This window comes from Seriola lalandi, unplaced genomic scaffold (genome assembly GCF_002814215.2).
Source record: "Seriola lalandi dorsalis isolate HSWRI2012SDOR001 ecotype SW California unplaced genomic scaffold, Sedor1 jcf7180002054402, whole genome shotgun sequence".
Taxonomy (NCBI): Eukaryota; Metazoa; Chordata; class Actinopteri; order Carangiformes; family Carangidae; genus Seriola; species Seriola lalandi.
In genome coordinates, this window is record NW_019524955.1 from 185915 (window position 1) to 201002 (window position 15088).

Below are 15088 nucleotides of genomic sequence, written 5' to 3' on the forward strand. Positions count from 1 at the left end.
CACAGATACCATTTTTAGTTTTGCAAACAACATGATGATGAAGTTTCTTGAAATTTCGGTATTGAAGACATATATAATGTGACCATTTATAGGCCATTTTGTAGTGGTTCTTGTTTGCATTTGTCAGCAGTACAATAATATTCATTCTTTCCATTGAACACATTGACAGCCACACAGCTAAACAGCACATACTTACATACAATTGTAATACATTAGTAGGAAAAAGGGTATATACAATCTCATTATGTATGTATGTAAGTATTGATATTGTAGTTTTTATGTTTTTATTTAAAGATTATTTTGAAGAGTTTAAATGTAACTGATTGATGAGCTGTTGTTTGTTTTCTTAAAAACATTTATTGAGTCATAGCTTTGTGTTTTGTAGCCAATGGATGGATTTTGAGATCTATACCAAAATCAATGTTTATGACCAAGCTGATATTCATTTTGTAACATTAACAAATACTTTTGCCATGGATCCCTCAAAGCAATTATTATTTACTTTTTTATTAATTTTGACTGACTGGGGAACAGTTGAAAAACAAATTTGTCAGTGGACAAATTCTTTTTAAACTACTACTTAAAGCACATCTTTAGCATATGTTAGTATTATTATTACTATTATTTTTTTTGCCTAGTTATTTTTTCAGGCTTTTTATGCCTTTATTATTGTAGCAGTGAGAGAGACGGTAAAGTTGAGGAGAGAGAGAGGGGATGACATGCAGCAAAGGGCCACAGGCTGGACTAATATTGGCAAATATATTGGCCCAAATCATTTATTGGTTTGGCTTAATTATTCAGGATTTTATTATTCTCAAGTATTGGTATTGGCCCCTAAAATCCAGCATCGCTCACGCTGTAGCGTGTACCACTCCTGTGAATGCTTTTCTTTTTCTCTGCTTGGCTGTGTGTCTGTCTTTACTGTCCATCTGTCTTTGTGCTGAATGTGACAGAGCACACATGAATGTACGTTGTTCAGGTGTACTATAAGGAGCATATGGGTTTGTGTGAAGTCATGGAAAAATGGAGTGCAGAGTGTAATGGAGGCAGCCATTTGAAAAGACGCTACTCTAATTTCATGGTAATTAATTAACGTACAGTAGCTGTTTGCTGGGGACCTCAAAGCTGCCCCCGGGGGATGACATGCTATGCAACTGGCAAATGTCATGACTCCCACTGACAGGAGGAAGAGGGTGGGCTTAGATGCGTCACCGGGTAATTAAAGTTGCTAGAGAAAATGGACTGGAGTGTTAACTGTTGATACAGTTTGTAAATTGTCATATGACGTGGCCCAATATTGGCTATTTTACATGTCAGAAATGCCTGTTACACTATGGGCCCAGGACCCATAACAACAGATGTGACATTGACAAGTTTCTGAAACTTGTGTCTCAAGCTGCAAAACTTTGGTGTGGGTGTTGAAGAGAAAATCCAGTAAAAGAAGAGCAGCAGAAAAGTCTCTAAAGTCCTATACAATATATGCTGGGTATGTGTGACACACACAGTAGAACAGAGAGAGAGAGTAAAAGTGGGAGTAAAATATGCAAAGGTCTAAATCCTCTCTTCATCTTCATCAGGAGCTCTTAAGACTCTCTGAGACAAGTTTCCTCTGGTGACCAAGATTTCCCCTGCACTCATCGCTCACTCATACATCTGTGTGTGTATGTGTGTGTATAGGTGTTTATAGTGGCTTAACAGCCACTGCAGCCTGCCTGTAAGTGGAACATATGAAATGATTTGTGCGATGAATCATGGGTTTCACTGCTCTGCGCTGTGGTGGGATGTCTGGGATGTTAATGAAGGCCCAAAATTGCCACTGTATCTTTGAACTGAGAGGGAGAAGAAGAGAATTTAAAAAATGCAAAAGGATAGAAGGCAAGAGCCTGAATTTAGCTTAAGAGAGAGGCGGGGGCTGTAAGGGACTGTGTTTGCAGGGAGGGTAAGGAAGTTGTACAGACTGCTTTGCTTTCTATGCAGCATCACATACTGAATGTCAACACACACTTTAGAACAACTGAAACAATTTACCTGTTTTCTTTTACATGTGCAGTTGCACACACACATGGCAGAGGAATGTGAAACATGGAGACCTTGGAGACATTTTAAACTGTGGCTGTCCTACTGTCCTACCTCAGGCTAACCTCCAGCAGCCCCTGCGATGTAGTGTCAGCAATGACATTGGGATTCTATTAGCAGGTTGCGCGAGTCGCTGGCCCCCTGCCCTGTGGTGAGACCCACCATTGATCTGTCATGGGAGATGGCTGCTCCCTGCTCCTCGCTCCCATAGGGCTCAATTTGAACCTTTCCAAAAACCAGGACCGAACCCTCTGCTTGAAATCTACCTGGGGAGCAGAGAGAGAGGAGAGCTCAAGGTCAGGTGTGACACTGGTGTGCAGATAAAGACAACTGGGTATGGTCGACACCGTCTGTAATGGCCAGTGAAAAGTGAGGTTATTTGTTATCGATTCCCAATGAGGGAAATCACCGGGTCTATATAGTGCTGTTTATGGCTGGGCAAGGGGTGTGTGTGTGTGTGTGTGTGTGTGTGTGTGTGTGTGTGTGCGTGTGCGTGTGCGTGTGCGTGTGTGTGCGTGTCAGCCGGTCGATGTGAGACTGAGAGAATCCTCTGAAGGACAGAGAAAAGAAATGAAAGTCTCTCTCCCTGGCTCTCTCTCTCTCTCTCCTTCTATTTTGAATGAGTGCATAGTGATCTGTTTTCCCAGCCAGCCTCATTTGTATTTTTACTGAATTACCCCGGATGCGCAACCTGAACCCACTTAAGCATGTCACTTAGCGTTTGTTGAAGTTTGCCGAGACAGGGCCCTCATCAGGTTTCAATGAGGAAGGCTGTGGCTAAGTGGCCACTTGTCATGTTTATTTATTTCATTTTTATCCGATTCCCACATGATGCCTATGTTTGCTGTCCAAGTTGTTTAGAAAGAGATGCAAGACCATAGGGAGAGACAAGGGCTTGTGATGGCTATATAAGTACCTTATATCATCTATTCTCTGTTGTGTTTAATAAACTTTTGAATCTTTAACTTTACTAAATTGAATTGCTTGTTATTCTTAGTTTGTTGGAATAGAGCATGTTCTCTTTAAGAGTAGAGATAGGTTAAACACACAAAAACCGTCTTCTCTCGTTGTGGAGGTATTTGAATAATCTTGAATAAAATGTGTTTACATATAGTCATGGAGTCTTTTAATCCTTTTTGACTTACACGGTATGAAGCAACGCTAAGGAACACATGGGTATATATGAATTAACAGTATGAAAGTACAAACAGAACAGAATATTGAAATTGCCCCCACGGGCGATTCTCGGCTGTGCCGTGGCAGCGAGACACTTCCTGGTGCTGCTCCATTTTATATGTATGAAAATCTCTCACGGATCCATGATATACATTATAGATGAGGGTTCCCGTTCTGCACTCCAGTCACTGGAGCAGAATTTTCCATGATACGCTCTCCCCCACCACCATCACCACCACCCCCACCACCCCCACTGCCGCCCACTCCTCTCCTCTCTTTCTCTCATCCCTCTCTCCATTCATTTCTCCCTCCATATGCCCTCCCATTGGAGTGTTGTTTCATCCCTCACCAGCTTTCTTTCATCCCTCTCCAGCCCTTTGGTCTCTTATCATTTCATCCTTCCATAAGTCAAACCTTACATCTTTACTTCCACCCATCCACCCTACCTTCCTTCACTTATTCCACCCCTCCCCCACCCCACGGAGCGAGCGAGAGAGGAGCATGCGAACAGAGAGATGGGAGCCTGCTGGGCCTCCCCCTGTAGTGCCACCGTACGTTGATTTGTCTCCTCCGGTTCCATATTGATTTTGTTTTAAACAAGGGAAAAATACAAGAAGAATGAGGTGCCGGAGGTGACATGAAATAATAAAAAAAAAAAAGAGGTAAAGGGGAAAGGGAGTGAGGGGGGAGGAAAGAGAAAAGAGGAAAAGTGCTTCTATGTATCAAATCTATGAGTTGAGTCCCGGGTGGGTTCAGGGTATTATCAGAAGGTTAGTGTACAGTGGTTGAACTCAGAAAGAAGGGAGCAGAGATGGAGAGAGTGTGAGATCCTTTATTTAAAACCTCTTTTTTATTCCCACCCTTTACTTTGTGCTTGCTAAATGAGCTCTGGGGTTGGCTATGTGGCAAACGCATCTCATTCTATGTCATGGTACAGTTCCTGCCTTAAAATGATTCTCTGCTTAGTTCAGTTTAAGTTGTGTGCAGAATAATCGATCCCCCCATTAATTCTACTTAGCTGAGCTTCACAGTACAAGCCTGGGCTTGACTGGTCCACCAAGGCCAGCGCTGCTGAATGGCTGACCTTTACACGGCTCCGACTGCCATTGATTTTCAGCAGGACTTATTTCATGAACTGGGGTTTGGGACAGGGCACCCAGATGAAGATGAACTATGAGGCAAAATCAGTTTCTTCTGCGCTTTCCATTTCCTTTGCACTCTTCTCTCTTATTTCTCTTTTTTTCTCTGTCCTCTTTACTTTGGAATAAGTACTGTACACCATATTGGCTGCACTCTGTGGGTGGCATAGTCTGAGAGCAAATAAAATGTCCCCTGTGTGACACCCCCCCCTTTGAGTTAAGAGCCCCCTACCACCACCCAAGTGTTGGTGTGTGCGTGCTTAATGTTCTTGCTTTAGTGTCTCTGTTTGCGTGTTCTTGTCCATGCTTGAGTGTATGTAGCCTACATTGGTAAGTGCTTTAGGAGAGCTCTTTCTGTGACATGGCCCCTTGGTATTTGCAGTTAGGAAATAATGCAAAGGAGAGAGTGTGAACAAGCCATTAGAGCACCCAGGACTGCCCTCAGAGCCAAAGAATCGAGGAAAACAATCCTGACCTCATGGAACAACAGGCACAACATCCACCTTACGACTGCAGGGGTGAGGTGGAGGGAGAAGAAAGAGAGAATGCATGTCAAATCCCAAATGTAATTTCTGTAAGGTCCTATATTGCATGATATTAAACCTTTAAGTCCTAATTGTTAGACGAATGTGTTCAGATGAACATCATTAAAATGAATAAATTAATAAATAATGAAAGCTAAGACAAGGAAGGGGTGGAAGTGTTGGAGGCTTCTGAGTGTGATTTAGCTGGAGTTCATACAGAGTGCACAGTGTCTCCATTTCTCCCTCCCTCCCTCTGTCTCTCTCTTCTTGGCCTGCATTAAATGTATATCAGTGACTGTAAAATAAAAAAACATCTCTAAATTTAATACCGGCTCATGAATACATGCATGCATACAAATGTTCCTGGATGGTGGGAGGCATGCGGGGCAGGTGAGGTCATGGGCTGTCAAGGATGCTGCTACAGTATAAGGTTAGTGGTGGTGATGGCGGAGTAGACAATGTGGGTAGCAATTCGGTTGCACCTCAGGACTGAACAGACCCATGCATACATTTTCTCATCTGAGGCAAAACCAAGGAGAGTCAGAGCCCATAGTGATAGAATAGGACCCTACTGGACCCAGTTAGACTTGGGTCACAGGGTGGGTCTGAACCCACAAAGACTTCTAGTCCTCAATCAGTTGTAAGGCGTTTCACAGGACTTTTAGTGTATCTATCTGTGTGTAGCTGCAACATGTACCTGTGGCCCCTAAAGAACTTATTTCTCTCGTCCTATAAGGCACAAACTACAGATCAAACTGCAGTGTAAGTGAAGCATATATATTTCCACATCTTTTTTTATATACAGTAAATGATGCAACTTATTTTATTCCATAAAATTTTGACGAAACTTAGACATGAACACACACAAACACACATACAAAACAGTGCCTCAAACCATATTCACTCACCCACTCCAAACCCTACCAATGAAATAAGCCACCCTAGGCCTTGGGAGGTAGGGGTGAGTCCGGGGCAGTGAGGAGTGGGAGATGGCCGGGACACTTCCAATGTGTTTTCCGCTCCAGTGCTTCTTGTTCTCACTTCGTCAGAGTTTGTTTGCCGCAGATTGGGAGAAATGGCGAGAGGTCAGGCCGGTGTGCTGCTTGTCTGGCCCTCAGGTTCTGCGCAGTTCAAGGTTGAACCAGACACAGTGAAAGGGGTTTTTGTGTTTATTTAGCAAACAATTTCACTGTGTTGCAGCGTCAGACTTAAGAGGAGGAGGAGGAGACGAGAGACGGGGCTAGAAGACAGGCCTGTCCCTTTTGTTTGGTGCTGAATGCGCTTATAGACAAGCAGGGATTTTCTCTAAGTGTCAGGATGAAACATAAGCAGGCTTCACAGCCAAGAGCTGGAGTGGTGGGAGAGTGATGGAACCAGCAGAAGTCGCTGGTGACAGAATGCTGTCTGTGTGTGTGTGTGTGTGTGTGTGTGTGTGTGTGTGTGTGTGTGTGTGTGTGTGTGTGTGTGTGTAGACGTGGGGTATTGATATGCTGGGAATGAAGCTCGGAGCAGATGGACAGAGCAGGCTGGCCCTGTGTCGTTCCTGTGAGCTCTGGCTCCTTCTCGCAATCCCCCTTTGATGGACACAGACACACACACACACACAGACACACACACACACAAATATACACATGCCCCAAGCAACTGTGCCAAGTCCATATTTTACCAACCAGATAATAGTCCTATAGGATAACAAATGGTTGATCATCCTATCATTAATAACCAGTATGTCATTCTGATCTGTAGCTATGGCAGATGTGGCTGGTTAATGAGACCGAATGGAGAAGTTCTCCAGTGGCATATCACAGTAGACAGCCAGATTTGGGGAAGAGGGTGTAGAGACTGAAAGCAAACTGTATCTACAGTGAAAGGAACATGAAAAGTTAAGGGAGACACCCCATTACCATATTGGAAATTATGCAGTATGTTGAGGGATGTATTGTTTTACTATCTATATTTCTGTCTCCATTTTTCTCTGTCCCTCTCTTTCTGGCACCCCTCAGACCTCTCTCCAATCTAAAGCCAACATGCTTGGCTGCGTCCCTATCTTTCTCCCTCCTTCCGTCTATCTCTATCCTCCTCTGGCTTCTTCTCCTCCTGGTCCTCTCCCCTCTTAGGAGGGGTGGCATGGGGAGTGGAGGGGTAGAAAAGTGCAAGTGCTGGTGAATTGCTAATAGGCAATCATAGTGCTTGGGACAAGGATGCCTACTGGAGGTCTAGGGACCATTAAAGAAACGTCAACTCGGCATAGGTATGCCAAGAATTATGAGTCAGTGGGCAGGCAACACTTCTTGGCTCCTATTGGTCAGGGCAGCAGGCCGTAATCTGTCACAATCCTGGAGTTGCTGTGACAGCAGCGGGAGCATTCTGGGCTCAACACAGAGGGTAAAGGAAACATGCAGCTAAGGGTGTGTGCGTGTTTGTGTGTGTGCGTGTGTCTCCATGTGTAAGCCAGTATGAGTGTGGTTGAGTGCATGTAGGGCTGCACAAGAAGTGGAAAATCTTCCGAAACCAACATTATGCATGTAACGACACAAGATTTAATTTAAGTCATGTTGTTCAGTAAATTGATTCTGTTAGGTAAATTGTCAATGTAGTGTACCCCTTTAATGCACCTGAAACCACAACAATGTATCACATCTAATCCTACGACTAACAACTAATCACTGTGCTTGCATCAATGCTTTGGGTTTAATCCAAACTGGGGAAGTCAAGTCAGCATTGTTCTACCAAAAAGTTTTAAGCAATTTTTAATAACCATGTGTGCCCAGTTTAACTGTGGCAAAATAATTCTGCTTTCTAGAGGAAGCATCAGCAGTTTGTTTCATAAACAGAAACACAACTATGACGTACAGTATTTTCTAATGTCACTCCCTGTCCTAGAACGTAACACGGATAAAAATGAATGTTACTTATAGTCATTATTAATAACTTTGTTTGGAGAATATGTTTCATTTATTGTTATTAAGGTAAATGGTAGTTAATCGTGATATGGATTTCAGTTCATATCATCTCACCCTAAGCACACTTGCAATAGCATGCTTGCATGTGCGCATGCTGTGATGTTGTACATCATTACCATAGCTGCAACTCACTGACAGTCAGGCAAGACATAATCTTCAAAGCAAATATCAAGGCAGCAGCCAGATAGGGAACATGGCGTCAGTGCATAAGGGCACCTTTAAGCATTAAAGCCTCACACAACTCTAGATCTGTAATTCTGTCACGGAACATATCCTCTGCCATTTCGTTACTTCCTGCTCACTCCGGACCCTCGCTGTGGCGCGTGCTGGGATTGGCATGATGCTGCCCTTCTGAAGCCACTGGGTTGGGTCTGTCGTCATGATCTTATCTGTCTAAGGACAGTTCCTCAAAATGAACTGAAGAGCGTAAACCACATCAAACAGCGAGCAGAATAAGAAAGAGAAAGAGAGAGAGAGAGAGTGTGTCTGTGTGTGTGGGAGAGATGTGAGCCCACCAAAAGCTTAAGCCTCCAGTGTGCTGTGCAGATAAGATTCATTAGATAGGTTGGTAAATGCAAGAGAGAGGCAAAGCGAGGCAGACACGGGGAGAGAGAGAGAGAGAGAGAGGGAAAGAGAGAGAGAGAGATTGAGCTTGCTGCTGCTCCAGCATTTGTTGACACAGATTTACAATGAGTCTCCCACTGCTTCACGCATTACAGTAACACGCCATGTCAATAGCTCTCTGGGCTTGAAAAGCAGCCGTGCCAAAGATGTCTGGGAGTGATGCCCTTCCCCTGATAACCAAAGTGTGGCTCATAAGTCAGGAAGTGGAGGATAAGGAGGGGCAGGAGAGGGGAAAAATATATATATATTTTTTTTGTCTTTTTGTTTCTCTTTTTTCTTATTAATAAATCCCCACCCACTCTTTTCTCTCAATCTCTTCTCAAGCATCTTTTCATTAGTTTTCCCTTTTCTGTCACTTCTCTAAGATCCTTTTCTTCCCCCCTCTTCCATCTCTCATAGTCTCTTACTCCTCTCTCCCTCTGTTTCTCTTTATCTCTTGGACGCCCTGCTACAGGCTCAGTAGGACAGGATTTAGGCATTAGCTCAATCCCCCTATCTGCTCCCCCTCATGATTGCACACTGTTTCTGTCACCCACATACCCTAGTCTACTGCACGAGTTTTGCAGGACTCAGAGTCTCTTATACAAATACTGGTAGTGAGCTTATACTCCACAAGACAGGGAGACATAATCAACTAGACAGACAAGCATTGGTGTGAGAGCGAGTGACAATGTCTGTGCGAAGGGTTGGGACAGTGATAACCAAACTCAGAGGTGGAGGGTGAGATTTTTATATGGTGTTTGGAGTTAATCAGACTCTACAAAAGTAATAAAGAGTTTGATGAGAACCAGCACAGGCTCATGCCATGCAACTCCGCTGAGTCACGGGGCGCTACAAATGAGGTGGTTTTGATGTGTGACATTCACCTTCATGAAATCTTGATGAGAGCTGAGTTCTGCTGTCTGTATAATGAGGGCTGTAGCAGTCAGACAGCTGGCCAACCACTTCAGCTAGTAAAGCTATGATAATAGAGAGGGTTGGAAAGCCTTTTGGAAAAGCATTCAGTAGATGGACTTCAGGCTGTCTGGGAGGCAGTTAGTGTTTTGGGGAAAGAGATAAACAGGAACTTGGATGGCATCAGACAACAGAAGGTCTAATGGTCTTAATCAGAGATGTTGTAGTGGTACTAGTAGTAATGGTACTACAGATCGCACATGTTTGTGAGTTAGCTGCAGCCTCATTGCTAATTGGTGTATTACAAGGAACATTCAGTGTAACAGATGGATATCAACAGTTTTGTTCCAAAAGGAGCAATTCAGTCTTTAAAAAAAGTAACACTTACGTACTTGTGCAAAACAACTACAAAGCAAAAAATAATTGCACTTTCTAAACAAGACCATGCATTTCTGACAAAACTCACCTCATGAGAATGCAACCTCTATACTTTAGGAAATCATAAGTTCATGTTTTTTTCTTATTCGAAATCGATAGAGCATTATGGAGCAGAACTTTTCATTCACATACAAATGTGATACCGACTAGCTGAGGTCTGCAGGCGTCTCAGTCCATGTCAGCGCCTCAAGCTCTAAATCCTCTTGGTTCTGATAGGAATCCCAAGGCTTATAGTGGCTGCCATCTCCTCACCACTGACTGATGCTTCTTATCAGGACCACCACACTGCTGCCGCCAGCACATTTTCACATATGGGTAAATTATAAATCACTTGCACAAACATTCTCTCACATGCATTCAAGCACACATATAAACCTTGTAACATAGATTCAATACATTTACACAGGGCAGGGCTGCTATAGCATGAGCGCATTTCTTTCAAAAGTGCAGTAATGACTCGGTCAGAAATGCACCTGCACATACCCGCTTGTGTGTTTGAACAGATCTTGAATTTCAGAGATACTAAAATTTCATATATAGTACATGCAAAACATACAACAGTTTATTTTATCTTTTGATTCAGCATACTTTGTGCAACTTGGTAGTTGGAGATAAAGCTTTGGTTGAGGATTGTGCTGAAATTGTTAATTTATTAATTAGTAAATTCTCAAGACCTTAATAGTTTTGATGATGAACTGCCTTTTCTCAAGCAAAAATGACCAAACATTTAATAATTTGATTTCCAGTTCCTCAAATGTGAGCATTTATTGCTTATCTCAATTTCAAATTATTGATAAACATAAATACCTTCTTGAATCGGTTTTGGACGTTTGTTTAGAAAAGAAAGTATCAATTTAAAAGCATCACCTTGTGACAGACAAATTAATAACAAAAATAATGCAGTGAGCAGAACTCCAAAATGATCTCTCTCCGTATCTACAATGTACATTATATGTGTGAGGATAATAATTGAGAACACAGATGTAGATGTAAGCCTGGCCATTCTCCACCTTTGTCTAGCTCCAGTAGCCCACGAATATATAATGTAAAGAGTCTACACAGGGGAATTACTGACGTGCAGATTACAATGAGTGTAGTTTACTGTCTGGCTATAAATGCAGAAGCCCTAGTACTTGTTCATTACAAAGACTCTTAACATTGTCATAGTGTTTTATTATCTGACTAAAAATGTGCATTGTTTTGAAAAATGCATCGTGATGATATCATTCACTGCAAAGCTACACAATAATGCCGTCACATTTTCATGTCAAAGTGGTGAAATGTCTTTTCATATCCAGTTAAATTTATAATATTAAGAAATTGTTCATCACCAGCTTGAGTAAGCCTTTTAAATTTGATCTTTATTTGTAATTTTATTGTTAATGAACAATTATTGTGACTGCAGTGAAGCACTTCATAACTGTAAATCATTCCACCATGCCTCTAGCTCCGTCTCTCTCACAGTCTCTCACTTTAACGCTCTCTCTCCTACTATCTCTTGTGTCCTTCTTACTGTATACAGTACAGATTTATTAGCTGAAGCTGGAGCCCCCAGACAGTTACCACTCAGCACTCCTTCAGATCAATAATTGGAAATATTAATTATATCAGCATAGATGGCCCAGTCAGAAGGGGGCTGTTTATGCTCCTGTTACTAAGCAGTGCAGCAATATGAGCTTTGATGGCCCGCTAATACGTATTAATGATCCCAGGACAAACATTACTCTATATTAAATCTGAGTGAAAGTTAGAAGACACCACACATGGTGAATGGCTATTACAGTTATTTTATAGCAAGCACTGTAAGTAAGTGCTGGTGCATAACTGTTGTAAAAAGACTTTTACTACTGAGAGATGAGCTTCTGTAAAACCAGGACAAGATTTATTGCAATTTTATCTCTGTTTACTGCGTTCCTGTGTATTGGAGGTTCATCTTTTTGGATAATATGAAAGTTAAAGACCAGCAAAGTTTGGGGCTTGGATCGGCACCAGGTCTTTGAAACTCTTTCCAAAGCAGTATTATTGTCTTGCTACTGGCCCCTCTCTCTGGAGTTTAAGCAGTGTGGATTCTGGGACTCTATACTGCTCCATCCTGCTAAACTCTACTAGTCATGAACTCATTAGTGTCATAGATAGTGCCAACAGTAGACTCTAAATCCTCCCTACTACTAACAGGCCAAGTCCTGACTACAGTTCCTTTGACTAGCTCGGTGTAATTTGAAATCAGACAGCGGAATGTCTTTTGTGGTCTGAGCCCAGGGCCTTCGGCCCTTTTTGTGGCTAATAATAATTTAAGTAAAAAGACGTTTGCTACCCAGCCAGGCCAAACTTTACCAGAATACTGGGGATACTACATGATAAAATCTGATGAATGGTGCATCTGTGGAGTGTTCATGTATTGGTTGAGAGTGCTCATTTTAGGCTTATTATTTTGTAGGCAGTTTCAGTCAAGAATCAGTTTTAAAGACTAGCTAACAAAAAGTAGAAACAAACCAACAGCTTATGTGTGTGTATTCCAGGCCTATTACACACTACATTATGTACTGTTGGCCTAGGGGTTTCTATCTCACCCTCCTTATAAAACAGCAGCATACTATAGCTAAGAGCTTTAATTCAACTGACTGGAGGCTTAACTAAGCAGATGAGGTGGCTCAAGAAAAGCATATGGAACTATAGATTTGCCAAAGTCCTTAGAGCAGCACAGCTTGCAGAGTCAGGAAAAGAGAAAGACAGGGGCCTTGTATTAGGAAAAAATAATTGTATTTTCTATTAGAGGAAGAAAACGAAGAGCAGTAACTAACTTGATGGTTGTGAGGCCATTGAGATGTTGTGAGTCATCAGATAAGCTTGTTTCTTCAGAGTAATCAAAAACATTCAGCTCACATTCAATTAAACCTGATGATGGACCTAATGAAAAGCACTAAAAAATGTCACTGATGTCCTCAGGAAAGTGCCCTTCATGTCCATGGGGTTTCTTCAACATAATATGTACAGTATTTTACAGCCCGTCACTAACATGTAAGCACAGACTTGTCAAATGAGTCTTTCCATCGCATGACCACACATTCTCACCTGTGGCTTTCTAGAAGGCAAAAAACAACCACACATATTCAACAGCATACTACACATTGGAAACATACAATATGTGATTTGTAGGGCTGAAACGTGCAAAACACACCGTCTTTGAACACAATGTTTTTCACTGGACTTCTTCATGGGTATTCAAATGCAAATAATGCAGAGCAAATTCAGAAACAACAAATATTTGGAGGAGACACATTATTTCTCCTTCACTGAATATCACATTTGGATTGGAAACATCCCCACCATTCGTATCTTGAATGTCATGTCTGGTCTGGAAAACCTTGTTGAATGAATCAAGGCATTTAAGTCACAATAACACTCTCAGGTAGAGAAACATGGCAAGGAAACAGACTATCAGGCCAGTCAAATAAAAGTTTCTCTGTCAAAAACTGTTTAAGTTTAAAAACATTTTTATCATTTGGTTAATTTATAATTAATGTCCCACGAGATGCAGTGCAATTTTTAGCTGCAGAGCGATATGGAGGCAGGTGGTTGATTTGTCAATATACAGTGTTTGTAGAGAGCAGTTGTGCCGTCTCTTTCAGTGTTTGAAAGTGAAAGGCGGGAAGGTGGAGTCAGAGCTGTAGAAACGCCACCCAACAGAAGAAGCAATCTTATCTAGGAGTTGCAGGCTCTCTCGCTTGCTTTCTCTCTGTATGTACTGTATCTTCTTTAACCCTCTCTCCATCTCCTGTTGTCGTTTTCCACAATCTCTCCCTCTTTCCTCTTCTGCTTTCCCAACTGCCTCACCTAACCACTGCTATAACAAAAAGCATCCCGGTTAAAACTTGTGTTACTTGCTATAGAAAGCAGCTTCACTCAGGTCCTTGTGGGTGTGTCGAGAAGCTATTTGCTCCAGCCCACAAAGGACATGGTAAAAACATACCCCACAGTATCTGAAGTTAATGAATGGTCTCCTTGGCAACAGCAGCGCTTGATGAATTTGACTTAAAGTCACCATGTCTGTGCATGTGTGAGCATGCATATAGTACAAGTCTGCTTTGCAACATGCATTTAATTTCTGCTGGCATGACATGATTTTCTTCATATGTGTGTAAGGGAAATGTAACAAACTAAAAGACAAAGTGACTGTTCAGGACCATAATGCATTGCTTTCAGGCAAATAAGTAGACCATTAAGCTGGCATGTTGGAGGCTGAACAGTAACTAGCTTTAGAGAGAGATGCCTCCCACACGCTGGCACCCTGAAGAGATGGCTGAGATCATAGCATGGTAGAGGAGCCTCAGCTGTAGATTTGGCCTCCTCCATCGTGCATGTAAAAACAAAAATCAGCTGGCAGCATGGAAGCATCTTTTGTCCGTTTGACATGTCAAAAGCAAATTCAAAGATTTCCTGTGTTGTTGTGAAGGAGCAGAGGGTTGGGAAAGTTATCTGTGAATTTGTCTTGCGGATGATTTTTTTTTTTTTTCCCATTCGGAGGTGTTTCTGTCTCAGAGGTTTCTTTGAACACGTGTGCGATAGCGTTGCGGTTGATTCTGTAATCTATCCGTACATGCTGTGGAGCAGTTCGCCCTGTGGCTTGGCATTAGCATACTGTAGGGTTACTTTGCTCGTGTTGTACAAGGGAAAGAAAGCACTTGTAGATGGAGAGGGAGCAGGATATGGAGCGAGCCAAGAAACAAGCTAAAACCTCAACCTTCACAAGCATAATATCCTCCCTGTTTTGCTACAAAGTCTTAGCCGCTGCTAGTTATTATTTACGATGGGTAAATTTATGGAATAATTTCAGTGAAGGAAGGTTACTCAGTTCCTCAAGGTGAAAATGGATACGTTTAGCACTTAATGAATCGGGCCTGGGCCTCTCCCCCATATATCAGCATGTTATTAAGACATTTTAAAATCCCATTATGGTGTTTCTCCTTGAACATGTCATGCTTTTATTGGACTGCCCTGTCTTTAAATCTGACCTTTTCAGCCCTGCCGTGGAATTGAACTGAAAAAAAGATACATGACAAGACGATGGAACAAAATATACATATGAAGGTGTAAAAATATCAGTGCTGAATGGTTCAGTGATTTGACTGGGATGTCAGGAAATGGCAAATAGTTTCAAGCATTAAAAAGATGCTTAAATAGAAGCTACAAATGGGTTACTGTAAATAGCCGAGTCTGGTCTAAGAGGTTGCTTTTATGTTCCGGTAATCCTGTT

At 42.1% G+C, this 15088-nt stretch overlaps 1 protein-coding gene across 4 annotated transcripts in view; it reads left to right on the forward strand.

Annotated features, from left to right (window-relative positions):
• celf5a (cugbp, Elav-like family member 5a) overlaps positions 1-15088 on the forward strand; it is a 179325-nt gene that overhangs the window by 80595 nt on the left and 83642 nt on the right. The gene's annotated exons all lie outside the window — the stretch shown is intronic.